Source organism: Rattus norvegicus, chromosome 2 (genome assembly GCF_036323735.1).
Source record: "Rattus norvegicus strain BN/NHsdMcwi chromosome 2, GRCr8, whole genome shotgun sequence".
Classification (NCBI taxonomy): Eukaryota; Metazoa; Chordata; class Mammalia; order Rodentia; family Muridae; genus Rattus; species Rattus norvegicus.
Window position 1 is genome coordinate 94,090,243 of NC_086020.1, and position 24,608 is coordinate 94,114,850.

The 24,608-nt window shown below is 43.5% G+C and overlaps 1 protein-coding gene and 1 long non-coding RNA gene across 2 annotated transcripts in view; one reads left to right on the forward strand and one right to left on the reverse strand.

The window, feature by feature from the left end:
* Positions 1–24,608, forward strand: part of Zfp704 (zinc finger protein 704) — a 187,863-nt gene that overhangs the window by 11,034 nt on the left and 152,221 nt on the right. The gene's annotated exons all lie outside the window — the stretch shown is intronic.
* Positions 8,168–23,608, reverse strand: LOC120100770 (uncharacterized). Its single transcript, XR_005500787.2, has 3 exons — positions 23,536–23,608; positions 22,428–22,487; positions 8,168–8,477 (listed from the first exon to the last, which is right to left on the reverse strand). It is a non-coding gene; the product is annotated as an uncharacterized LOC120100770 (long non-coding RNA).

The window sequence follows — 24,608 nt, forward strand, 5'->3', positions numbered from 1 at the left end:
GTCTGTATGACATCAGTCCAGGATCTTCTGGCCTTCATAGTTTCTGGAGAAAAGTCTGGTGTGATTCTGATAGGTCTGCCTTTATATGTTACTTGACCTTTTTCCCTTACTGCTTTTAATATTCTTTCTTTATTTTGTGCGTTTGGTGTTTTGACAATTATGTGACGGGAGGTGTTTCTTTTCTGGTCCAATCTATTTGGAGTTCTGTAGGCTTCTTGTATGCCTATGGGTATCTCTTTTTTTAGGTTAGGGAAGTTTTCTTCTATGATTTTGTTGAAGATATTTACTGGTCCTTTGAGCTGGGAGTCTTCACTCTCTTCTATACCTATTATCCTTAGGTTTGATCTTCTCATTGAGTCCTGAATTTCCTGTATGTTTTGGACCAGTAGCTTTTTCCGCTTTACATTATCTTTGACAGTTGAGTCAATGATTTCTATGGAATCTTCTGCTCCCGAGATTCTCTCTTCCATCTCTTGAATTCTGTTGGTGAAGCTTGTATCTACAGCTCCTTGTCTTTTCTTTTGATTTTCTATGTCCAGGGTTGTTTCCATGTGTTCTTTCTTGATTGCTTCTATTTCCATTTTTAATTCCTTCAACTGTTTGATTGTGTTTTCCTGGAATTCTTTCAGGGATTTTTGCGATTCCTCTCTGTAGGCTTCTACTTGTTCTCTAAGGGAGTTCTTTATGTCTTTCTTGAAGTCCTCCAGCATCATGATCAAATATGATTTTGAAACTAGGTCTTGCTTTTCTGGTGTGTTTGGATATTCCGTGTTTGCTTTGGTGGGAGAATTGGGCTCCGATGATGCCATGTAGTCTTGGTTTCTGTTGCTTGGGTTCCTGTGCTTGCCTCTCGCCATCAGATTATCTCTAGTGTTACTTTGTTCTGCTATTTCTGACAGTGGCTAGACTGTCCTACAACCTGTGTGTCAGGAGTGCTGTAGACCTGTTTTCCTGTTTTCTTTCAGCCAGTTATGGGGACACAGTGTTCTGCTTTCGGGCGTGTAGTTTTTCCTCTCTACAGGTCTTCAGCTGTTCCTGTGGGCCTGTGTCTTGAGTTCACCAGGCAGGTTTCTTGCAGGGGAAAAATTGGTCCTACCTGTGGTTCCAAGGCTCAAGTTTGCTCGTGGGGTACTGCCTAAGTCCTCTCCGCTGTGGCAGCAACCGGGAAGATCTGTGCCGCTCTTTCTGGGAGCCTCCGTGCACCAGGGTTCCAGATGACGTTTGGTGTTTTCCTCTGGCGCCTGGATGTGCACAGAGTGCAGTCTCTTCTGGTTTCCCACGCGTGTCCGCCTCTCTGAAGGTTCAGCTCTCCCTCCCACGGGATTTGGGTGCAGAGAATTGTTTATCCGGTCTGTTTCCTTCAGGTTCCGGCAGTGTCTCAGGCGCAGGGGTCCTGCCGCTCCCGGGCCCTCCCCTACGGGAACCCAGAGGCCTTATACAGTTGCCTCTTGGGCCAGGGATGTGGGCAGGGGTGGGCAGTGTTGGTGGTCTCCTCCACTCTGCAGCCTCAGGAGTGCCCACCTGATCAGGCGGTGAGGTCTCTCTCCCACGGGGTTTGGGAGCAGAGAGCTGCTGCGGTCCAGGATCCGCTGGTGTGGGACTTCCGGTAAACACCGGAATGTAAGACTTGAATAAGTGGGGTCTCAGTCTCCAGCTGAGGATACCAACGGAGTCACTATCCTACTTCAAGATAGGTGGTTGCAAATACAGGCATGGCTTTGCACCCATGACCCAGGCTTTTACTCACACCTGTTCCCTGTGCTCTACCCTGACCTGGTGTTTCTGGGGTCTTAGGTGCCATATTCAAACAACTGAAGAAGTGAACACAAATAGTAAAGTAGCAAGAAGTTGTATTTAATTATTTAACAGTGTCGTGGTGTGTGTGTGTGTGTGTGTGTGTGTGTGTACTTGTGTGTACTTGTGTGTACTTGTGTGTGGAAGTCGGAGAACAACTTTGGGGAATTGGTCCTCTCCACTTTCTTGTGGTAGGTTTCTTGTCTGTGCCGTGCTGTGTACTCTGGGCTAGCTGGCCTGTTGGCTTATAGGAGATTCTCTTGTCTTTGCCTTAAAAAGCATGTTACATCCACCTTATTTATTTATTTTTTAAAAGCTTGATCCTGAGTATCAAACTTGGGCCTTTAGGCTTCTGCCCAAATTCTTTGACCCATTGAGCCTTCTCACCATCCCAGTCTGTTTAACTTAAGAGAATGTACAGATGCACTACAAGGAATCCCAGGCCCTTTCAGCTGGAGTGGCCAAGGGGAGCAGTTATTGTCTGTGGCTTCCCTTTATGTGTTCTGGGTTGCTAAGGAGTGTGAGTGATTTTCTGTTTTGATTGACAGGCTTGAGATACTAAGTCTTTCTTTAGTGTATATATCGTTTCCCACGATGCATCTGCTTTTAATCATATGCTTTTAACACATAAGTTAGGAAAAATAGGAGATTTACCCCCTAACGATTAACTTAGGGGATATAGTTTGTCTTGCTGTGTGTGTATTCTGAACTGGTTCAAACTGGACTGCCCAAAATTTCCATAGACATAGTAGGGTACCTCTGAATGGAGCCTTAGTCCAAAAGGGGAATTACCCAAGACTTGCTAAGGAGAGGGAGATCTGTTCCATTTTTCCAATCAGAAGTCTGAGTGTATGTGCGGCTCGGTGCAGGTAGGGTCCCTGTTGCTGAGGACATTGCTAGTAAAGGTGTGTGGATATAGTTCCAGCCGAGGGGTTCCCGGTTCCTAAGCTTTCCCTGCTGTTCCCATCTGAAACCTCCCGATGTGCTTATGGGAACCACATGTCCGTTTTTGGCCACATAGTTGAGAAAGTAGAGACATGGATGCTACTTACGATCTGTGCTGTGGTCCTCTAGTACTATAGTGCCCCTCCCCCAGTTTAGTCCTTAATTGAAACAAGAAGAGAAACTTTGTATTTCAGCGTTTTCAATTTCCTATTCGTAAGATGCCCTTGCATACCTGGAGCCCAGCAGTGCTCCTGAGAGAGTCTGTAAAAATACTCAGTGACACAATGAACAATTTTTCTACTAATGTTTTACTAGAAAACAGTAAAGGGCAGTGTCAGACAGAGAAGGATTTAATAATATCTCAATATTTGGCACCGACAGAGCAGCTGGGAGCTTAGATAACAAGGCCCGGGATGGAGCTTTTTAATGCTGTGTAGAAGTTTAACCAAGCAGAACCCAGCAACCTCGAAAGATTGATAATTCACTGATAAAATAAATTCAAGAAGAACCTGGGCACAAAAGGTTGCTGCAAGTCCACCAAGATTTTCTGTATTGAAAAACTGGGGAGGGAACGCTTTCAAATGAGGTAATGTACATTAGCTGTTCTCAGCGGTGGTAGTGTCGGCTGGCCATGGTATGTGGCTGTCTGCCAGCTCTGCAGGGGTGGTTAACACATCCTGCAGCTTATCTCTTGACCATCAGATGACACAAGGGGCCTTTGGCAGGGATCTAGTGTCCCACCTTACCCTCTCATTTTCTAACAAGTGCATGCTTTACAAATTGTTGGCTCACACAGAAAGTGTGTGCTAAATATACTCCACAAAGTTGTCATTCACAGACTGTAGACTGCTGTAGAGTTGCAAGGGGCATGGAGATTATCTAGTAATCTAACGCCCTGCCTTGTCTGTGGAGGATACAGACCCGTGTAAGAAGAAATACCTGTTCAACTCTGGCTTTTGACACAGTGCCTCATGCTGCCCACCCCTAGCCATCACCCTCCTTCTGGGATTGCTCCTTGTGCCCAGGGATGGTCTTCACACCACTCTGTTGGAGCTGTGGATAAATGTGGATAAATGCCAGTTTTCCAAAGTAGTCTGTCAGCGTCCAACTTTGAAAAGCTCCCTCTCCTGTGGTACTGCATGCAGGCAGGGGATGCCTGGTTTGCCAGTGGTATGAAAGGTGGAGCTCTTTCTCTGTGAGGCCTGCCCAGGCCTATCCTCCTCTCCTTAGGAGAATGGTGACAAACAGAAAGTCACAGTGAGCTGACGGCCGTGACCTTGTACAGTGTGTGCATGGGTGCAGTGTGTGTCCAGTGAGCTTGCTCACAAAAGTAGTTACCAGCCATGAGCTCAGGTCTCCTCTCCTTTGTTAACACTTGACTGTGGTTGCATAGAATGGCCCATACCTCAAGCATTAACAAAAAAGGGGAAGGAGCATAATAACCCAGGTTTTCCTGAACCCCCACTCTTAATGAGGGGCCAGAGTGAACCACAGCCCTTGCACAGGCTGGAACTTTTAAAACTTGGGGACTAAGTTCAGACAGCAGCCCATCTCAGTCAGATGAGCATGCCTCCTGGGTTCTGGAGGTCACGAGGGAGGAGGAATGCCGGCCCTCCCTGCCCTGCTGCTCCTGTAACATTAGTACTTCAGGTCTGTATGAACAGTCTTGAAAGTCAGCAACTCTTCAGCTGCCTGCTACAGTCTCATCTTGAGGTGGATACATGGTTTCTGTCTGGCTTTCTGAATTTCACAGTACTTAACAGCTCTCACAACCAGCCTTGTGGCTCGGCCAGATCTGGTTGTAAATAAGGACCATTGCTGAGCATCTGCTGTTCATACTTGCACTCACTCTCTAGTTAGGAGGTACTTGGTGTACACATGGGAATAGCGAGTGATGCATAGGCTACCTCTGCTTCCAGGGAGCCTGCAGTGCAACACGCCTACCAGGCGATCTGCAGGGAGGTGTGAAGTCCTCTGCTCTCTTTCTTTCTAATAAGATCATGACTAGTTCTTCCAGGCCAACTTGCTGAGTCACAACTTGGCATGCAATTTTGATATATATCTTAAGACAATGGCAACCAAACAGTTTATGTAAAGAAAATTATATGGTTTGGCCAGGAGGTAATTCCTGGACTGAATTTGGCAAGTAACCACAATTGTTGCTCTTTGGTGGTAAGAAGGAACGGAATAGAACTCTGAATCTGGGGTAGATCAATTAGGTTCTCTGCTTCACTGAAGGTACTGTTTTGGAAAACCATGTTATAAATTATGAGAAAGATTTGATCGAAGAAGATGTGTTTATATGTGTGTATTCATGTATATGCACATGCATGTATGTGTTCTGAATGTGGAGGCTAATGGTCAGGTTAGGTGTATTATTTACCATTAAATTAATTAACTTTAAAAGCGAATGTGTTTCTTGAGGGTTTTTCTTTACTGTGTATTTTTGGCGGGGAGTACATGTATGTGTGTATACTACATACAGGGGTCTTAGATCCCCTCCAGGACTGGAGTGACAGACCATTGTGAGCTGCCATCTGGGTGCTGGGAAACAAACCCAGGCTCTGTGCAGGAGCAGAGGCCAGTGCCCCCTGCCGAGGCGGCCAGTGCCCCCTGCGGAGGTGTAGCTCCAACCCCAGGACTTCTGCTTTTGAAACGAAGTATCTTACTGGAAGGAGCTCCCTGAGTCATCTAGACTGTCTGCTAGTGAGCCCTAGAGGTCCACCAGTCTCTGCCCCTCAGCCCTGATGTTACACGTGTGCACTGCTACGCCTGCCTTTCCATGGAGGTCCAGGGGATGTGACACTACCACAGGTCCATGAGTGTGAGGGCTCCGTGTGCTTTACCAGGAGACTCTTGGGGACAGTCCTGTCTCCACTTTAGGAAACTGAGTAACCAATCAATATGAGTGAATGCCAGATGTGACAGCACTTTAAACTTAATCATCCTCCCTCCCTTCCTCCCCGCCTCCCCCTTTTCTTTCTTTCTACAGACTGCTAAATCTTGCAGTTAGGATAACCGCATCAATGGGACCTCCATTGTCCTTTTCTTAGTAAGACACCACAGGAGCAGGCTTGAGTCTAAGCAGAGGACCCTGCAGTACCCTCACCTTGCCTGTTCCTTCTCTGTCAATAGGACACAGTGCAGAACAGGCTCTGGCTTCAAGTCTTGTCCTTCCTACGTGCTGGTGTGTGACCTTTCCCAGTGCCATCACTGCTCTGTGCTTCAGTGTTACGGTTGAACATTTGGAGCAACGTTAGCCCATCATTATGGGATGTGGCTCACGAGACCTCCCCAAAGTGAGTGTGAATGGAAGTGTTACTTCTTCTATGGTGTTGTAATGGAACAATTGGCTTGTTTTTTAGAGTCCCAAGCCCTGCTCCTCTGTGTACTGTGCTCTCAAGGTGTTCAAGCTCCACATCCATCTGAGCTCCTGGTGCAGCAGTGAGCTTGGACTTTGCCTCCAGCCTAGAGGGCTGCCAGTCATCTATCTGTGCACAGGCGAGCTCTGTCTAATCTATAGCTCTTTACCACAGATGCCCAGTAGTCCAGCAGGGAGGGGATTCCTCTACCACTGTGAGTTGTCACTGCCTGCTATAGACACCTAGTGATGTCACTTCCTCTTCTAATTGTCATGGCTGAGAGTCTCTGGACTGTGGGCTTGCCCTTCCTGGGTTTCTGTGTTGGTGTCGTGGACTTGGGAGAGGAGTTATCCTTTGTTCATGGAGAAGACAGGGATAATTAGCCTCAAGTTTACTGGTCCTGTCTCTTTTTTTCTCCTGTGTGGGAGCTGCCCAGCAGGGGAGAACGGACTGTGAGTGAATCATTTCTAGAAAATCTAGTAAAAAACAGATAATAGATTTTTTTCCAGTTACAAAATACTTCAAAAAATACTAGTGAATTGGAAGGGTAATAGCGTACAGATATGAAAACACCAGTGTTACTATAAAGGAGAAGCCGAGTGTGTACAAGTGCCTTTTCAGTTTCTAAGATAAACACACCTCGGGTCATTTGTATGTTTACATTTTCTTTAGCCTGCCTGCTTCTTCTCCATTTCCAGAGAACCTTTCCTTTGGATGGGTTCTGGGAAATACTGATTTATAATTCCCCCTTTCAATCGGAAAGCCATGTAAGTTCCTCAAGGCTTGAGATTAAGAGCTAAAAACCTGGACCAGGAAGAAGGTTCAGCAGGTAAAAATGGATGCTTGTGTTAAGTCTGATGGTCTGAGTTCGACTCCCAGAATCCACGTTAAAAAAAAAAGTCAAGTGTGTTGGTACACATCTGTAGTCCAGTACTCTATGATAAGCTAAGAGGTAGACACAGAAAGATCACTCGGAAGCTATGGGGCAGTTAACCTGGGGTACACACAGTGCACCAACAGATACAGCAAAGACCCTGTAGCAAAGCAAACTGGGAGGGGAGAATGACTTCCAAGGATTGTCCTCTGACCTCCACACATTTGCTATCGTATATGTGCCCCCCCCCCCAGAATTCATACTTTATAATACACTCAACTTAATTTAAAGATTTGTTGTTGTGGGACAGTGTCTCACTATATAAACCTGGCTGTCTTGGAACTCACTATGTAGATGATACTGGCCTGAAACTCACAGAGATCTGTCTGTCTCTGCCGCCTAAGTGCTGAGAGTAAAGACGTTTATCACCACACCCGGCAAGTGTGTTTGTGTATGTGTGTGTATGTGTGTGTCTGAGTGCGTGTGCTGTGCGAATAGAGGTACCTGCAAAGGCCAGATAGGGTTGAAGAGTCACAGGCATTTGTAAGTATCCTGACCTGGGTGTTGGAAACTGAACTCAAGTTCTCTGCCAAGAGCAATGACTGCTTCTCACTAATGAACTCTTTCTCTGGTCCATTTTAAAAAGAGAGCGAAAACTATCATTATTTTGAGGCAAGGTCTCATATATAGCCCTAGCTAGCTAGAAACTCATAGAGATACACCTGCCTGTGCCTTCTGAATGATGAGATTTAATGTATAGACTCCATACCCTGCTAAAACTGTATTATTAAGAGAGTAAATTGTTATCATGCTGGCAGTACATACCTGTAGGCTTACCTACTCAGGAAGGCTAAGGGAGGAGGCTCACTTGAGCCCAGGAGCTGGAGACCAGCCGTGGCTAATATAATAAGATCCCCCCTCACATGTACACATGTACTTTACAAGCACAAAGAAATCATGTGTCCTTAGCGGATCTGACAGACAGCTGATTCGGTAGTGCGTTCCTAAGGGAGTTATTTCACTGGTACGTTTTGACTTTTATAGTTACAGCCCCATCCTCGTGTGCAATGTAGAGAACACTAACTTTCTTGGCCAGATGGGCTCGAAGATGGATCTAGGACTTGAGACAAGGAGGTTTGAAAAGTAATAGTTGAAATAGGACTTAAAATACCAAGAGAGCAAAACCACCACCTAGGAAGGTATAATTATTAATTTGTGTTCATGTCCCCCAAGAAAACGACTGAGATTCCAGGGCAGCATGAATGGCAGGAGTTCTTCCGATCACTGAGCTACCGATTGATATCACTCTGTCAGCATCGATCGGGGAGCTGGGTGGGTACAGCCTGATGGACTCTGTTTCTGTTCTCTGACATTCGATACATTGTAGCTTATAGACCCTCCTCGTGGCTAGCCTCATGTGACCCTCTTGATAAATGTAGAGCTTGATAACATTTTCCTTGCTTTATGGATGTGGAAAACAAGCCTCAGAGAAATGGCAGCTTCTGTGGAAAGAAATACACATGAGGTAATTTCATATCAAATGACACAGATATTTGTCAAACATTTCAGAAAACAGTTGGGACCAACAGATTTAAAAAATAATTGGAATTGGTACCTAAGCAACAATGGAAATTTAAGGAGAGAGGAAACTTTTGGATCGACTTACAGATTAAAACAATGTGAATTGCCGTTTTCATAAGTTGTCAAGCCTCATGTGGCGGGTGCTGCACAAGTCAGCTGTGAGTTGCTCACTGAACACTGAGCTGCATGTTTTCTATTAATTTGGGTCCAGATCCAAAGTTTAATTAAGAACATGTTCTTCAAATGCATGTTTTGGACAGTGTTTTCAATTAGTAGATTCATGTTCTTCCAACTCAAAGTGAATCTAGCAAAATATTAGAAAACTAATAAAAAACTTGAATGACAGTCTTAAAACTTTAAAAAATGTGAATTGTGTCTATTTGAGAGAAAAGTAGTCTTGTTTTTCATATATTGCTTGTAGTAAAAAGTTCTCAGGGACACAGGGATAGCTGGGTTGGTAACATGCTTGCCCTGCAGGCATGATGGCTGAGCCATCGCAGAACCCAGGTGAAGAAGCTGGCGATGTGATGTCCGCTTAGAGTTACGACAGGGCTGGGAATGAGACAGGGGGTCCTCCAGCCTGGCCGCTCAGCCAACTTTGTCTGATTGGTGAGTACCAGGTCCTAGAAAGAGACCTCCTTGTGCCAAAAGTGAGGGGCTGGAGAAGTGGCATGGCTCATTGAATGAGAGCATCTGCAGTTCTACCAGAGGACCCAAGTTCAGTTCATCCATCCACAGTGTTTTTTTTTTTTTTTTCCCCCGGAGCTGGGGACTGAACCCAGGACCTTGCACTTGCTAGGCAAGCGCTCTACCACTGAGCTAAATCCCCAACCCCTCCACAGTGGTTTTTTAACAAGACTTACTTTTATTACTATTTTAAAGCCATGTACAGGTTCCTGAGGAGGCCTGAAGAGGGTACCAGATTCACCTGGAGTTGGAGTTACAGGGGGTCGGGATCTGTCCAGGGTGGGTGCTGGCAACTGAATTTGAGTCCTCTGCAAGCCTTCTCGTGAGCTGTCTCTCCAGCATGGATGTTTTAATTCCGTGTGTACGTGTATGGCTGTGTTACTCACTTTCGTGCTGGGGCCTATGAAGAGAAGTGTGGGTTCCCTGGAGCACCGGGAATGTAAGTTCTGTAAAGCTGCAGACGTACTATTTGTTGTTGTTGTTTTAAGATAGGCTTTCGCCATGTTGCTCATCTGTCCTGGAACTCACAGAGACCCACCTGTCTCTGCCTCCCGTGTACTGGCATTAAAGGCATCGCATCACCCTGTCCCGGCCTAGCAGTAAGCACGTTTACTGCTGAGCCGTTCCTCCAGCCCTCACATTTTTTTAAGATCAGGTCTCTCACTGGGACCTGGGACCTGCTAGTTAGGTTAGGCAGCTGGCCAGTGAGTCCTAGGATCCCCCTGTCTTCCCAGCGTTGGGACTGCGTGATGCCAGCTCCACTCACTGTTTACCTTGGTGTGAGGGATCAAACCCAGGTTCTTAAACCGTCGGACCTGTACCAGAGAGCCATGTCCTCAGCCCCCAGCTCTCATAGGGATAGAGCCCTGGCCTCTGAATCAGAATTGCAGCTCTTGTCAGTTTGCACTGAAGCATGTCACTGCCCAGAAGCCAGCGCCCATCTGCAGTCACACTCCCTGTTGCTTGTAGCCGCTGCCTACTGATTTCTCTTGTTTTCAGTGCCACTAAGACTTCATTCGCTCATTGTGATTTCTTAAGGAGAAAGAAGAAGAAGGCGGAGGAGGAGGAGGAAGAGGAGGAGCAGGAGGAGGAGGAGGGGGAGGAGGCGGAGGAGGAGGAGCAGGAGGAGGGGGAGGAGGAGGAGGTGAGGAGGAGGAGGAGGTGGAGGAGGAGGAGGAGCGGGAGCAGGAGGAGGAGCAGGAGCAGGAGGAGGAGGAGGAGCAGGAGGAGGAGGAGCAGGAGGAGGAGGAGGAGCAGGAGGAGGAGGAGCAGGAGGAGGGGGAGGAGGAGCAGGAGGAGGAGGAGCAGGAGGAGGAGGAGGAGGAGCAGGAGGAGGAGGAGGAGGAGGAGCAGGAGGAGGGTTAGTGTGTGAGAAAGCTTTAGGGACCGTGGTGAAAGAATCCTGGGTAACAAAGTAAACCATTTAGTAAGTGTACCCAAGCATTAGGTTCTCTGTGACTCAAGGGTGGGGGTTGGGGGAGGGGGACTTAGTGTCGATGACCTCACAGATGGGTCCCCATTTTTCTTTCCTCTTGATTCTTCCTTGTAAATTCCAGATAGAGTCTTGGTGTTGAGCAGTAACTGTGACGTTGACTTAACGTCCAAGTTGCATCCTACATTGCTTTTTGATACTCACTGTATAGCTTTAGGCTGGCCTCAAGCCCTCACTGCCCTGCCTTAGTCACCCGAGTGTGGGGATGGCTGGTAGGCACTGTGATTCCCGGCTTGTTGGATAATCTCGTGGCTACGGGGACATGAATTTCTTCTGGGTGGGTCAGGTTGATGCTGGTGTCCCCCTTCAGGTTTCTGTGTGGACGCCCAATTCCTTTGCTCCTCATTCTCCATCCTGAAGGATTTGGGGTAATCCCACAGGTCAGGTCTGTGTAGATCTAACTGTACACATGTTTGCCGTGGAGACAGTAAAGAATTGACTTTCCTCAGAAGGCACTGGATGAGGAACAAGGGTAGAGAATTCTAACTTCCTACAGGGTTTTATAGAAGAACCCTGTGCTGTAGTCACCCCAGAAGTTAAATATATACGGGTGCCTTATTGCTGTTTTGGCTAAGGGTTAGGCAGGAGCTTTGTGAGGGGTGAGAAAAGTCCTTCACTGGTGAAGAGCACCCCAGCTTGCATTTCAGGTGCTTTGCCATACATAGGATTTCCTAACAAAATGTTTTTGTTGGGGCTGGAGAAATGGCTTGGTAGTTGAGAGAGTTTTTGCTGTCCTTGCAGCGTCCATCCAGTGGTTCACAACTCTCTGCAGCTCTGACTTGAGGGGATCTAGTGCCCTTTTCTGCTCCTTGTACACACTGTGGTATAATTACATGCAGGCAAAACATTTCTATACACAAAATAAAAATAAACACGTGGTTTAAAATGCTCTTTATTTTCTTTCAATACAAAAAGAGGTTTGTAAAAACAAAACAAATGCCCTAAAACATGAAAAAGAACACAGCATCACTATGCTACCCTGACACCAACTTGACTGCATGGTGGCCACCAAGTGCATTTCTGATGTTAAAGGCTCAGGTAAGGCAAATCACAAGACTGCGTACAAGAGGCGAGGCTTGGGGAAGACTGAACAGGATCACATACACAGCCAGTGCATTTCGCTATGTTAGTCCCATTTCAGCCTTTGGATGTGGTCAACAAGGCATGTGTACCCTGATCAGACACACTGGCCATAAAACCCCTCTACTAGCCACCCAGAGAGGACCCCTGCATCCCAAGAAAGTGGTCATTTACGCTTTAAGCCACATAAAGCTTAGAATTAGGGTTTGCTTGAAAAAAAAGTCCTAAGCAGCATGGGAGGAAGAATGTATGATTGCATGTATGTGCGCATGCTAGACTTAGTTTGACAGTGTTTGACAGTTGAAGCATTTAGTAAGGAATCCTTACCATCATCTTTTAAAACATTGATTGATTGATTGATTGATTGATTGATTGATTGATTGATGGTTGTGGGGTTTTGAATACCAAAACTTGTAACTGCATGTCAGAGGACAGCCTGCAGGAGCTGTCAGTTTCACCATTTGGGTTTTGGGGATTCAACTTGAGCTGTTACTATTGGTTGCAAGTACTGTTAGCCACTGAGCCACCCCGCTGGCTCCTTGTCACCACTTTAACCTGTTTGTCACTTTCTTTTTTTTTTTTTTCCTCTTTTTTGTGGATAGCTTATGTGTTTACATTTCAAATGTTATCTCTGATCCCTGTTCTCCCTCTCCCATCTCCTCTCCCCCTGCTTCTATGAGGGTGCTCCCTCTCCCACACCCACCCACTCCCACCTCCACACCCTGGCATTCCCCTACACTGGGGAAATGAGCCGTAACAGGACCAAGGGCTTTTCCTCCTATTAATGACAGACAGTGCCATCCTCCGCTACATATGCAGCTGGAGCCATGGGTCCCCCCATGTGTACTCCTTGGTTGTTGGTTTAGTCCCTGAGAGCTCTGGGGGCATGGGTCTGGTTGGCTGATATTCTTGTTCTTCCTATGAGGTTACAGACCCCTTCAGCTCCTTCAGTCCTTTCTCTAACTCCTCCATTGGGGTTCCTGTGCTCAGTCTGCAAGCATCCTCATCTGTATCACTAAGGCTCTGGCAAAACCTCTCAGGAGACATCCATATCAGGCTCCTGTCAGCAAGCACTTCTTGGCATCAGCAATATTGACTGGGTTTGGTGGCAGCATATGGGATGGATCCCCAGGTGGGGCAATCTCTGCATGGCCTTTCCTTCAGTCTCTGCTCTACTCTTTGTCCCTGTATTTCCTCCCATGGGTATTTTGTTCCCCCATCTAAGAAGGGATGATTCATCCATAGTTTGACTTTCCTTCTTTTTGAGGAAAAAGAAGTGAATTATGGTCTGTGAATTTTATCTTGGGTATTTAATCTTTTGGTCTAATATCCACTTCTCAGTGAGTACATACCATGTGTGTTCTTTTGTGACTGGGTTACTCACTCAGGATGATATTTTCCAGTTCCATCCATTTGCCTAAGAATTCCACGAAGTCATTGTTTTTAAGGGCTGGGCAGCATGCCATTGTGTAGATGTACCACATTTTCTGTATCCATTCCTCTTTTGAAGGGCATCTGGGTTCTTTCCAGCTTCTGGCTATTATAAATAAGGCTGCTATGAACATAGTGGAGCATGTGTCTTTGTTATATGTTGGAACATGTTTTGGGTTTATGCCCAGGAGTGGTATAGCTGGGTCTTCAGGTAGTATTATGTCCAATTTTCTCAGGAACCTCCAGATTGATTTTCAGAGTGGTTACACCAGCTTGCAATCCCACCAACAATGGAGGAGTGTTCCTCTTTCTTCATATCCTGGCCAGTATCTGCTGTCACCTGAGTTTTTGATTTTAGCCATTCTGACTGGTGTGAGGTGGAATCTCAGATTTGTTTTGATTTTCATTTCCCTGATGACTAAGGATGTTGAATATTTCTGTAGGTACTTCTCAGCCATTCGATATTCCTCAGCTGAGAATTCTTTGTTTAGCTCTGTACCCCATTTTTTAACAGGATTATTTGGTTCTCTGGAGTCTAAATTCTTGAGTACTTTGTATATATTAGATTATTAGCCCTCTATTGGATGTAGGATTGGTAAAGATCTTTTCCCAATCTGTTGGTTGCCATTTTGTCCTAATGACAGTGTCCTTTGCCTTCCAGAAGCTTTGTAGTTTTATGAAGTCCCAATTGTTGATAGTTGATGTTAGGGCATAAGCCACTGGTGTTCTGCTAAGGAAATTTTCCCCAGTGCCTATGTGTTTGAGATGCTTCCCCACTTTTTCTTCTATTAGTTTGAGTGTATCTGGTTTTATGTAGAGGTCCTTGAGCCACTTGGACTTGAGCTTTGTACAAGTCAATAACAATGGATCAATTTGCATTCTTCTACATGCTGACCACCAGTTGAACCAGCACCATTTGTTGAAAAAAATGCTGTCTTTTTTCCACTGTATGGTTTTAGCTCCTTTACCAAAGATCAATTGACCATAGGTGTGTGGATTCATTTCTGGGTCTTTAATTCTATTCCATTGATCTACCTGCCTGTCTCAGTACCAATACCGTATGGTTTTATTACTAATGCTCTGTAATACAGCTTGAGGTCAGGGATGGTGATTCACCCAGAATTTCTTTTATTGTTGAGAATAGTTTTTGCTATTCTGGGTTTTTTGTTATTCCAAATGAATTAGCAAATTGTTTTTTCTAACTCTATGAAGAACTGAGTTGGAATTTTGATGGGGATTGCATTGAATCTGTAGATTGCTTTCAGCAAGATGGCCATTTTTATAATATTAATCTGCCAAAATCATGAGCATGGGAGATCTTTCCATCTTCTGAGATCTTCTCTAATTTCTTTAGAGACTTGAGGTTCTTGTCATACTTGCTTGGTTAGAGTCAAAATACCAAGGTATTTTATATTATTTATGACTATTGAGAGGGGGGTTGTTCCCCTAATTTCTTTCTCTGCCTGTTTTTCCTTTGAGTACAGGAAGGCTAGTAATTTGTTTGAGTTAATTTTATACCCAGCCACTTTGATGAAATTGTTTATGAGGTTTAGTTCTCTGGTGGAATTTTGGGGTCACTTAGGTATACTATCATATCATCTGCAAATAGTGATATTTTGTCTTCCTTTCCAATTTGTATCCCTTAAGACCTCTTTTTGTTGTCTAAATGCTCTGGCTAGAATTTCAAGTACTTTATTGAATAGGTAGGGAGGGAGTGGGCAGTCTTTCCTAGTCCTTGACTTTAGTGGGATTGCTTCAAGTTTCTCCCCATTTAGTTTGATGTTGGCTACTGGTTTGCTGTATATTGCTTTTACTATGTTTAGGTATGGGCCTTGATTTCCTGATCTTTCCAAGACTTTTAGCATGAAGGGATGTTGACTTTTGTCAAATGCTTTCTCAGCATCTAATGAAATGATCATGTGGTTTTGTTCTTTGAGTTTGTTTATATAGTGGATTACATTGATGAATTTCTGTGTATTGAACCATCTTTATATCCCTGGGATGAAGCCTACTTGGTCATGGTGAAAGATCATTTTGATGTGTTTTTGGATTCTGTTTGCAAGAGTTTTATTATTTTTGCATTGATATTCATAAGGGAAATTGGTCTAAAGTTCTCTTTCTTTGTAGGGTCTTTGTGTGGTTTAGGTATAAGCATAATTATGATTTCAAAGAATGAATTAGGTTGTGTTTCTTCTGTTTCTATTTTGTGGTATAGTTTGAAGAGTCTTGGTATTAGGTCTTCTTTGAAGGTCTGATAGAATTCTGCACTAAACCCATCTGGTCCTGGGCTTTTTTTGGTTGGGAGACTTTTAATAACTGCTTCTATTTTTTGAGGAGTTATGGGGTTGTTTAGATGGTTTATCTGTGCCTGATTTAACTTTGATACCTGGTATCTGTGTATACAGTTGTACATTTCATCCAGATATTCTAATTTTGTTGAATATAGGCTTTTGTAGTAGGATCTGATGATTTTATTTTTGAATTTCCTCTCTTTCTGTTGTTATGTCTCCCTTTTTATTTCTGATTTTGTTAATTTGAGGACTGTCTACATGGCCTCTGGTTTGTCTGGCTAAGTGTTTATCGATCTTGTTGATTTTCTCACAGAAGCAGCTCCTGCTTTTGTTGATTCTTGGTATAGTTCTTTTTGTTTCTACTTGGTTGATTTCAGCCCTGAGTTTGATTATTTCCTGCTGTCTACTCCTCTTGAGTGTGTTTGCTTCTTTTTGTTCTAGAGCTTTTAGGTGTGCTGTCAAGCGGTTAGTGTATGCTCTCTCCAGTTTCTTTTTGGAGACATTCAGAGCTGTGAGTTTTCCTCTTAGCACTGCTTTCATTGTGTTCCATAAATTTGGGTAGGTTGTGCCTTCATTTTCATTAAGTTCTAAAAAGTCTTTAATTTCTTGATTTCTTCCTTGAGCAAGTTATCATTGAGTAAAGTGTTATTCAGCTTCCATGTGTATGTGGGCTTTCTGTTGTTTTTGTTGTTTTTGAAGACCAGCCTTAGTCCAGTGATCTGATAGGATGCATGGGATTATTTCAGTCTTCTTGTATCTGTTGAGGCCTCTTTTGTGACTGATTATATGGTCAGTTTTGGAGAAGGTACCATGAGTTGCTGAGAAGGTGTATTGTTTTAGGATGAAATAAATATGTTAAATCTATTTGGTTCATAACTTCTGTCTCTGTTTAATTTCTGTTTCCATGATCCGCCCATTGGTGAGAGTGCAGTGTTGAAATCTCTTACTATTATTGTGTGAGATACAATGTGTGCTTTGAGCTCTAGTAAGGTTTCTTTTATCAATGTAGGAACCTTTGTGTTTGAAGCATAGATATTCATCTATGAATATCATAGAGAGTTTATCTTGGTGGATTTTTCCTTTGATGAATATAACGTGTCCTTCCTCTTCTTTAATAATTTCTAGTTGAAAGTTGATTTTATTCGATATTAGAATGGCTACCCCAGCTTGTTTCTTGGGACCAGTTGCTTGGAAAAAAATTTTCCAGCTTTCTACTGTGAGATAGTGTCTGTCTTTGTCACTGAGGTGTGTTTCCTGTATGCAGCAGAATGCTGGTCCTCTTTATCCAGTCTGTTAGTCTGTGCCTTTTATTGGAGAATTGAATGCATTCATGTTAACAGATATTAAGGAATCGTGACTGTTCCTTGTTGTTGTTGTTGTTAGAGGTGGAATTATGTGTGTGGCTCTCTTCTTCTTTTTTTTTTTTTTTTTCTTTTTTCTTTTTTCCGGAGCTGGGGACCGAACCCAGGGCCTTGCGCTTCCTAAGCAAGCGCTCTACCACTGAGCTAAATCCCCAACCCCGTGTGGCTCTCTTCTTTTGGGTTTGTTGCAAGAAGATCACTTTCTTACTTTTTCTAGGGTATAGTTACCCTCCTTGTGCTGGAGTTTTCCATCTATTATCCTTTGTTAGACTGGATTTGTGGAAAGATAGTGTGTAAATTTGGTTTTGTCATGGAATATCTTGGCTTCTCCCTCTGTTAATTGAGAGTTTTGCAGGATATAGTAGCCTGGGCTGGCATTTGTGTTCTCTTAGGGTCTGTATGATGACATCCTCCGAGGATCTTCTAGCCTTCATATTCTCTGTTGAGAAGTCTGCTTTTATATGTTACTTGACCTTTTTTTCCCCTTACTGCTTTTAAGATTCTTTGTTTTGTGCATTTGGTATTTTGACCATTATGTGACGGGATGAATTTCTTTTCTTGTCCAATCTATTTGGAGCTCTGTAGGCTTCTTGTATGTTCATGGGAATCTCTTTCTTTAGGTTAGGGAAGTTTTATTTTATAATTTTGTTCAAGATAGTTATTGGCCTTCCCCCCCCCCTTTTTTTTATTTAATTGGTATTTCTTATTTACATTTCAAATGTTATTCCCTTTCCTGGGTTCCTGTCCATCAGCCCCCTAACCTCTCCCCCTCCCCTTTTATATGGATGTTCCCCTCCCCATCTATCCCCCATTACTGCTCTCCCCAACAATCCCCTACACTGGGGGTCCAACCTTGGCAGGTCCAAGGGCTTCCCCTTCCACTGGTGCCACAACAAGGCTATTCACTGCTACATATGAAGTTGGAATCCAGGGTCAGTCCATGTATAGTCTTTAGGTAGTGGTTTAGTCCTTGGAAGCTCTGGTTGGTTGGCATTGTTGTTCATATGGGGTCTCGAGCCCCTTCAAGCTCTTCCAGTCCTTTCTCTGATTTCTTCAATGGGGGTCCCGTTCTCAGTTCAGTGGTATGCTGCTGACATTCGCCTCTGTATTTGACATGCTCTGGCTATACCTCTCAGTAGACAGCTATATCAGGCTCCTGTCAGCATGCACTTCTTAGCTTCATCCATCTTATCTCGTTTTGGTGGCTGTATATATATGGGCCATGTGGAGTAGGCTCTGAATGGCCGTTCCTTCAGTCTCTGCTCCAAACTTTGCCTCCCTATCCCTTCCCTCCTATGGATATTTTAGTTTCTCTTTTAAAGAAGGAATGAAGCATCTGCATTTTGGCCATCCTTCTTGAGTTTCATGTGGTCTATGCATCTTGGATAATTCGAGCATTTGGGCTAATATCCACTTATCAATGGTGCATACCATGTGTTTATTGGCCTTTTAAGTTGGGAATCTTGACTCTCTTCTATACCTATTATCTTTAGGTTTGTTCTTCTCATTGTTTATTGGATTTCCTGGCTGTTTTGGGTTAGGAGCTTTTTGCATTTTGTATTTTCTTTGTCTATTTTGTCAATGTTTTCTATGTTATCTTCTGCTCCTAAGATTCTTGCTTCTTTCTTTTGTATTCTGTTGGTGCTTACATCTATGACTCCTGATCTCTTTTCTAGGTTTTCTATCTCCAGGACTGTCTTTCTTTGTGATTTCTTTACTTTTTCTGTTTCTATTTTTAAATCCTGGATGGTTTTGTCTAACTCTTCTACCTGTTTGATTGTGTTTTCCTGTCATTCTTTAAGGGATTTTTGTGTATCCTCTTTAAGACCTTCTACCTGTTTAACTGTGTTCTTCTGTATTTCTTTAAGGGAGTTATTTATGTCCTTCTTAAAGTCCTCTATCATCATCATGAGATGTGATTTTTAAACCAGAATCTTGCCTTTCCTGTGTGTTGGGCTATCCAGGACTTGCCGTGGTGGGAGAACTGGGTTCTGATGCTGCCAAATGGCCTTGGTTTCTGGTGCTTAGGTTCTTGCCCTTGCCTCTTGGTTATCTCTAATGTTAGTTGTCTTGCTGTCTCTGACTGGAGATTGTCCCTCCTGTGAGTCTCTGAGCCTATGATATTAAAACTGAGAGAGCTCCTGGGAGACCAGATCTTTCTGGGAGGCATTTAGGTATGGAGGGCTGCCTTAGCTCTGGGGCAGATGGAGACTGGAAGGATCCTGTCCCAGGCTGCTCCATGGTTCCTGAGCCATGTGAGCTCCTGGAGGGTCCCTCTTTGGACAGTTATTGGAGCAAAAGTGGTGTTCTTAGGAGTGAGAGCCCTCCTGGGAGACCAGCTCTCTCTGGGCAGGTTTTAGGTATGAAGGGCTATAGGACATTCTTAGCTCTGGCCGCAGATAAAGACGTGCCACTTTTTTTCAAACTGATTTTCACTTTTTTAGCCAGCAAAGATGAAGTCAAAGTCATTGTCTGTAGTAAATATGTTCCTGTTTTACAGATGTGGAGTGACTGGTGACTTATTTGTTACATTGCTTATATTGCTAAGAGCATAATACAAGATTCATGTCAGATTAATGTACTGATACATACGCTATGCAAAATACACAACCAGCAGCTTTTTTATGCACCTGCTGCTGATGGTGTAATGTGGGAAACACAGCCTAGGTCACTTGGGCTAGGACAGCATGGGAATGAACCCTCCAGGCAGTGGATCTGCAGCTGTAACTCCAACACCCATCCTGCTGCTGCCTGGAGAATTCTGGGTAGAGACAAAACAGGGGAAGACCTGGGTCTGCTCCTGACAGATTCCTCTCTGCACAGTGTTTGGAGTCTGTCAGTTTGCTTTCAAGATTTGTCTTTTCCTTACCATAGGAAACAAAGTATTTCTAAAACAAAACAAAACGGAAGAAGAAGAAAAAAAAAGCCCATGGTGGTGGCTAGTGCCTGCAAGGGGACCTACTCCCAGGGATTGCCTGAGCACAGAGATTTAGACCAATAACAGTACCTATCACTTAACAAAAACACCAACAGCTTCCTTTTGAAGGCCACTCTCTTTTCCAAGAATCTTAACCCTGTGAGCAGAGATTTACTTTAAGAAAAATCTCGGTGGGGGAGGGGACAGTCAATGCTAAGAGAGTTCATTTAGCCAGGCCTGGTAGTAGTGCTGTCTTGGAAGCAGAGGTAGGTAGACCTCTGGGAGCTTTAGACCAGCCTAGTGTGCACAGTGACTTCCAGAGCTACACAGACAAATCATGTTTCAAAAACACCAAAAATGAAAGCAAGAGAAAGGCTCAATTTGGAGGACAGTGAACTGATTCAGTGGGCAATGGTTCTGGCCAATCACCAGAGGTTTATTCCTGGGTACCACGTGGGAGATGGAGAGAACACCTCCCCTAGGTTGCCCTCTGACCTCAACCTTGGTACACATGAGTGCACACACAAAATGAAAACAGCAAATAATTTTACCGAACAAACATCCTAAATATTTGCCCACTTCACAGAGTTTAAAACTATATGAAATGAGAGCCAAAGAGAGAAATAAACAAATGAAGTTATTGTTGAATATATTAGTTATTGATACACTGGTAACCAAAAATTAAGAAAATAGAGAATATTCAAAAAGCACTATTTATGAAATTAATTGAATGTTCATAAAATTTTTGTCATAGAAAACAGAACTGAATGGCGTGATAATAAATCTATTTATTATATTCATATTTATAAACTGACCTGGCTTTACTTGGATTTGAAATACCCAAGAAGGCCATGCATTACAGGCCGGTTGTCAGCTGAGAGGGGTAATGATTGGGTCATGTGGGTTCTGATCTGATCAGTGGATTAATCTACGCATAAGTTTAAAATGTGAGGGTCTGGGTACAATGGGCTAGTTCTTTGAGAAGCATAAAATTAACAGAATATACCGTATGAAGTAGTAAGTAATTAACCATAGCTTAGAGAAACAGAATTTATAGTTGAGATTCTTTTCACATGGCTTGATGGCTTTACCAGTAAAGTCTACCAAATAATTACATATCATGTGGTGGTTTGAATAGGTTTGGCCCCCATGGATTCAAAGTGTTTGAATGCTTGGCCAAAGGGAGTGGCCTTGTTGGAGAAGTGTGTCACTGTGTAGGTGGGCTTTCAGGACTTCAGTGCTCAGGTTCCACTCAATTCAGAAGAGACCCTCCTGACTCCATGCAGGAGACACTCTCACCGTGGTTGCCTTAATATCAAGATGTAGAACTCTAAGCTCCCTGTCTGCCTGCATGGTGCCATGCTTCCTGCCATGATAATGGACTGAACCTCTGAAACTGTAAGCCACCCTCAGTTAAATGTCTTTTTTTTTGTTTTTATGAGTTGCTTTGGTCATGGTGTCTCCTCACAGCAGTGAAACCCTAACTAAGACACACCACATCAGGATGTTTCAGGCAGCACGGACCGCATATCCAGTGGTGGATCTAGACCTAGATTATGGTCCCTCGCTGTCTTCGTTTGTACACACATACCCTAGGATGTTTGTGTAGCTATAAAACCACTGGAAAATGTATTTCTCAGAGCATAACACATAAGAATACAAGAAAGAAATAATAGCAGCCTTACAAAAATCTTTATCAAAAAAAGTAAGATGATTTCCTTCCTAAAAATATGAGTCTTCTGCTAAAATTATACAGTGTTATTACAAGTAAGGAGTATTATAGACTTTCATAGCCACAGATAAAACACTAACAATAGTAGTGAGTGATCTTCTCGCGTAAAACATGATGCTGTTTTATGACTGGCTTCTTTTGTATGCTTTGGGAGTGTAAGGCTGGTTAAGTGTTTAAAACTCAGTCAGTGCAGTTTACAGTGTTAGCGGATTGAACGGGAGTATGAGCATCATCTATGACATATAAAATACTTGGCAAACGATAGAAGCTCTCCAGGCTGAATGTGACATATTAGAGACCTGTAGCTGCCACATGTGACAAAATACCACTCAATCACTGTGGAGAGCAACTTAGCGATGTCTTATCTAACCCATTCAGTTAACATTGTCATGGATGTTTGAGCCATCATGGTTGATAAAAAGCAAGAGAAGAAAAGGCAGAAAGATTGTAGAAGAAGAAAACTGTGTTTGCTTATGGTATATGCATGGAAAGTCCCAAGGGAGTAGCAAAAAAACTGCTAAAATGAGATTTTTAAAAACCTACATTGACAATTGATACAGCTTTTTGAAGAAAAAAAAAACCTTTATGAAAACCTACTTCTATAGAAGCTTCTTAAAATATGCACGTATATAAGAAGTTTAAGTGGAGTTATACTATAACAGGATCATACTCCTAAGTGTCAGGAATGGGTTCCCTCTTTCTGTATTGTTAACCGCTGGGTTTTAATAGGCCAACCCCTCCCCCCACTCCCACCCCCAACGTTACAGGCAACTGTTACCATGGTTCTTGGCTACCCTCCAGAGTCATCGACAGTAAACATCTTTTGGTGAAGACAGAACATATTTAGTCATAAACATGGAGAAACCAAGCAGGTACTGACCTGGAAGGTTCTTCTCTTCTGCCTGGCTTTCATTGTGTTTGATGTGCTGTGCGTGTTACCCTGGAGGAGAAAAGTTACCCTCCTCAGTCTCACCCAACTCTGAACCCTAAAAGCTACAGTGGTGACTGACCTCGCAGTAGTGCTGGTGCAGTAGTGGCATTATGGGAGTGGCCAGCCACTTTATTACTGGAGTTAGGGCCGACAGCACAAGATGGAACTTACACCTGGCACTGCTCTGAGGCCACGAGCGAGGCAGAGCATGGCTGGGTAGAGAGCACAGGCCCTGAGGGACAGTGTAGTATTATCTTCTAAATGTACAAAGTATTAAAATAACCCCTGATGACTTGCTGCTAGGCCTGAACATCAGTACATTTCCACCGTTCCTCAGACAAGCTGCTTCTTGCAGTCGACGGCAGTTAACACAGAGGACTGACACTGGTCAGCATGGAGTGCTCAGCTCTCAAGGAAATGCCAGTTCGCACCCCTCCCCTCAAGGCTTAGGGATCATCATCAAAGGAGGAAGGAGAGAAGTAAGAGCAGCAGTGCTGGATGACGTATGGTGCTCTGGACAGACCAGGGCACATGCACGTACAAGCCCACAGTGAACTCCAGCTAGAACAGGAGCTGGGTCTGAGTCCCACCCCTAGCTGAGGGCTATGGACATTTGACTGCTGCAGGAGAGGGAGGCTCTTTCTTCAATGGTATAAATCTTGCTATGTCAGCCACATCTCAACACTCCGGGCCCTACTCCCCAGAATAATGGGAAAATACAAACTAGACCTGGCCTGGGTTGGGGAGACGAGAGCAAAGGTGAAGTTGGGTGGGTAACGATGGGGGAGGGGTTGAGGGCCAACATGATAAAAGTGTTGTATGATATCCATAAAACTTAATAAAACATTTAGGAAATATACACTTGTGAATTTAATAGAGTCCTTTAAAATGTTTTATATTGCTGGACTCGCTTTACTCACCAGCTGCCTAAGTAATGATACGGTTGCATTTTATTATTTATGAAATCTTGGTCTTAGCTGGCTTGTTCCCAACTAGCTGGTATAACCCAAATTAACCCGATTATACTCATTCATGTTCAGCCACGTGGCCCGTTTACCTCTCCTTAGGGCTGTTTCTTCCTTCTTATGGCTGGTAAATCCCATGCCTGATTCTTTCCCAGAGTTCCTATCTCTACCTAGAAGTCCCGCCCATCCTCTCCTGCTTTGCTACTGGCTGTTCAGCTCTTTATTAAACCAATCAGAAATGAGATGGGCGATGCTTCATAAAGATAACTCTCTGCTAGTACAGAAATCAGCATTTGAATAATACAAAGATAACCTTTACACAGAGCACAAGAGGTTACCCCAACAGCTTTAATAATGCACCTGAAAACTAAATAGGAGTTGGTAAAATTAGTGAAAAGCTCAAACAATTTATGTGTACTCTCTGAGACACTGGGGAGGGTACTTTAAGGAGACCTACATGAATTCACTGACTCACTGTGCTCAGTCAGAGACCCCGTTGCTTATGCTAACAGCTCTCCACAAGTTTCATAGACTCCACAGTGCCAATCAAAACCTCAGCTGTTAGCTTTTGTTTTGTTTTTTGATAGAGTCTCACTATATACCTGACTGACTTAGAACCTGCTCTGTAGACATGGTTGGCTCAAACTAATCAAGATCTGCCTGCTTCTGCTTCCTGAGTGCTAGGATTGAAGGTGTGTACTATGCCTTGCAGAGCAGAATGTTTTAATAGAGATGGATAAGCGAGTTAAAGTATATACAACACTTGAAATAATTTTGAAAAATAAAATTTGAGTTATTTCTACAAAGTCAACAAAGAAAATCAGTGAACCCTATATAAATCTATATATAGTTGCAAATAATACATGTTATAAATATATAATACATTATATAATTATGTGCTCATTATATATTTTATAATATATAATTATATAGGATCAAATATAAAGCTATATAAGTAAATATATAAAGAGATTGGTATTATAATGCTATATGTAACTTCAGCTGACACACTTGGAAAGACTGTGCACACGAAGGGCGGACAAGAGCCTGACCCGCCTATACCTGGATGTATGAAAGACACTCTGAAAGGCAGTGAAGGAAGCCATCTTGACAACCAAGAGTGTATTTCAGAGAAGATCCAGACATGCAGACAATACTAATTATA